A 3,103-nucleotide genomic window follows, 5' to 3' on the forward strand; every position below is an offset into this window, starting at 1 on the left:
GCGTTTGAAAATAAATTACTAAATACTGCGTTTCAAAAACGTGAAGGGAGTTTTCCGGACAGAGTCATCTCATCGTGAAGATTTGGAGCACTGACCCTCAAAGAGGACAGCACCGAAATCAGTAGCTTTATTAATACAAATCCTATACTTTGTGTTGCTTAGGATCCAGAACCAGGCTTCGTGTTCAAAACGTTATCAACGTGTGAGCCAATATCCTCTGTCTTGGCAACAGATGAGCCCAAATATCAAACAGCACCAATTCCTTCTTGGAGAAAATTATCCGTTGCATAAAACATAATGGGTAAGCAATAAAATTAGGCCAGTAATTCAGGCTGGCTTAAAAATGAGATAAAAGCCTAGCTGGCAATTTGATATTCAGCTGCCATACTGTCATTTTAATAAATACAGTCAATGAGCAGGAAAGGCACGTAGATACATATTATAATGACAAGTTGGTGGCTGGAGCTGGAGCTGGCCGGCTCGAACAAAGAAATGCTCCGAGTGTTTCTGGTGGTGTCTGAGGGCTCTTGTCTGGGTAACCTACTGTTTTTCTGTAAAAAGCAAAGAAAGCTGGATGCATACTGGACACTGGTGGGGATAATCATTGCGTGCCGCTAACGTGACCGCTCTAATCCATGCGAGTCCCCGGTCGATGTAGCTGGCCGATGTCCCCAGCTACGGGGAGAGGCGTAATGCCTCCCTTCCCCACCTCCAGCTGCACTGCTGCGAGCACGGAACGCAGAGCTTTTGCTAAGCCAGAACCAAGTATAGGAAGTTAACGGTCTTAGCAGATAGAGCTCTGGTTGCTGTCCTTGTTCGGTATCTGATCTTTGCTTTTTTTAAATGTTTGGCAAGCAGTCCCAGCGACACGTGGCAGCGAGCTCCACCACTTGGGTAAGACGCCGCGTTAAAAATGTACGCACTTGCCTTTTCAAGTGTTGTCCACTCGCTTCTATTAATTGACGTTTCCTCCTCAAAGTGAGGCTGTCTCTGGCTGTTTGTGTGGACCCCAAGGATGTGTTCTGATTCTCCTGCCCTTTCCCTCCCGCCCCCCTCTAAACTGGAGAGCTGCTAACTTTATTAGCTCCTTATATGGCAGCACCATTTTCTCACGCCTTTAATGGCTCTCTTTTGATCTGTCCTGTTCTTGCTTTGCTTTTCTTGACGTGAACACGGTGTTCAAGCTGAGATGGGTCTATAACCTGCTCCCTCATTAATATATGACCTGGCATTTTAATCCTCTCCAAGTGCCGATAAGAAACGTCCAAATGTTTTAACTGCGGGGTTGGCCGAGATGCCCGGAGATAGCTGGGTTCTCGGCTACACCCACCGCGGGGGCATGAGTAATTTAAATTGCGCCTTGCGGTGCACCAGACCCTGCCCTTGGCGTGTCCTGAAGGCTGAGGGCCATCGGGCGATGGAGAGCAGCTGAAGGCCCCTGTTCCTCAGCTGTTTGCCCCTCTGGGAAGGGTCGCAGGCAGGGATGCATGTCCGTAGCTCGCCCCTGCGCGCTCATCGTGTTGTCGCCGGTGGCAGGACAGTGGGCTGGTGCGAACGCTCGTCCATTCTGCGGTGGCAAGGACGGCGTTGGTTGCTGCCATGTAAGACCGGTCCTTCGTCGAGGCCCCTTTGGCCTGCTGAGGGGACGGTTATGCTCGCTCTGGTCTCTAGCCTGTGTCTGTGTCCTTTAAAATCTCCAAACGAGTTGGAGGGATCCGGTTACAGCGGCATCGCCCGAGTGCGGTCGCGTGTTGCAACTGGGAACAGCTTTCCCCCCAGAGCGTTTGAAAAGCATCGGGATGGTCCAGAGCTTCGTTTTGCGTCACCGTCCGGGCTTTGTGTTCCTCTTCCACCTGGCTTTCGTGTAAACGGAGCCCTTCAAGCACTCATTTCAACTGTCTCTTCTGTCAACAGAGTCGATGGCTTTGTTTGCGATCCGTGGGTGGCCCTCCCGGCCAGCCTGCCTGCAAGATGGCCGCGTGACAGCAATGACCCCGCGTGAGGTTTCTTTGAAGGACCCGGGAGCCGGCGTGGTTTTCTCATGTCCCTCGGAGGTGCCACCCTAGCAGGGAGGGAGGGGAAGAACGGCTGGAAGTGCTGTCGCAGCGAGCACGCTCGATCGGAGAGGGGAGAGTTCGGCATCGAAAAGCCGTTCGATACGTTGGGTTTCTTCCTCTCCAAAATGGATGCCTGTAGAGCCCGTTAAAGGTATAGACACGTAGCGACTGCTCTTTGGGCTTCTGACCAGTTAAACCAGAAAGCTAAGCCCATTTCCACGGAGAGGAAAGTGCTGGTGGAGCGCATTGGCGGTGCGTTTTCTCGTGCGCAAGTGGCTCCATCACGTGTTTTAAATAATAAGACGTTTTGCGTGCAAGGAGTTGTTGGGTTTTTTTTTTTATTAATCAGTAGATCTCAGTTTGGCGGAGCAGCGTAACGCCCGTCATCGCTGGGGAAACTGAGGCACGGGGCTGTGAAGGGATGGGCTCGCAGCCTCCCGGCAGCGGTAGAATTGGGGATAAGACTCGGGTCTGCCAAGACTTGAGCCGATGTGCGTCAGAGGTCTGATTAAATCAAGAGATTTGCATGTTTGTTAAGCCACCTATAGCTTGATGACTTTGACCAGTCGTCGAGGTGGACTTGGGTGGCAAAGGCAGCGAAGCTGAGCGCCGCTCGCCCCGACAAAAAAAACATGGTTTCAGTCAATAGAAGAGCGCCGTCAGGAGGCTTTGGCCAAGGAAAATACTGAACCGTCGGTCTGCTCTCTGTGGTGGAAGCAGCTAACCGGCTTCAAAAAAAAAAAAAAGAGGAAAAAAAAAAAAGCACTCGTGGCCCTGGGTGCATGTTTGGTTTTATCCTGACCTCGGACTCTCGCGGTGGTAATCGGTTGGGTATTTTCCTTTTCGGGCATAGAAATAGGCGTTTTTATCTGCGCGGAGGCACATTTTGGTGAAAAACCAAGACCCTCCGGGTTGAAAAAACGTTTAGCTCCACGTTGCGGAGCCGACTTTCGAGCAGGGACGGGGTGCAACACGCGAGTCGGTTAACTTCTGCAAGCGGGGTAATATTCGCAACGAGGATTTTCTTCACCCCATCTTAATTAAAG

At 51.3% G+C, this 3,103-nt stretch overlaps 1 long non-coding RNA gene across 2 annotated transcripts in view; it reads left to right on the forward strand.

Moving 5' to 3' along the window:
- LOC103922237 overlaps positions 1 to 2,372 on the forward strand; it is a 6,958-nt gene extending 4,586 nt beyond the window's left edge. Inside the window, exons 5-7 of one of the 2 annotated variants that reach the window (XR_663873.1) lie at positions 163 to 301; positions 859 to 894; positions 1,915 to 2,372. This is a non-coding gene — a long non-coding RNA (uncharacterized LOC103922237). The remainder of the gene's footprint in view (positions 1 to 162; positions 302 to 858; positions 895 to 1,914) is intronic. The other variant, XR_663872.1, reaches the window with a different exon arrangement.
- Positions 2,373 to 3,103: the final 731 nt, after the last annotated feature.

Source organism: Pygoscelis adeliae, unplaced genomic scaffold, assembly GCF_000699105.1.
Source record: "Pygoscelis adeliae isolate BGI_AS28 unplaced genomic scaffold, ASM69910v1 Scaffold728, whole genome shotgun sequence".
NCBI lineage: Eukaryota > Metazoa > Chordata > Aves > Sphenisciformes > Spheniscidae > Pygoscelis > Pygoscelis adeliae.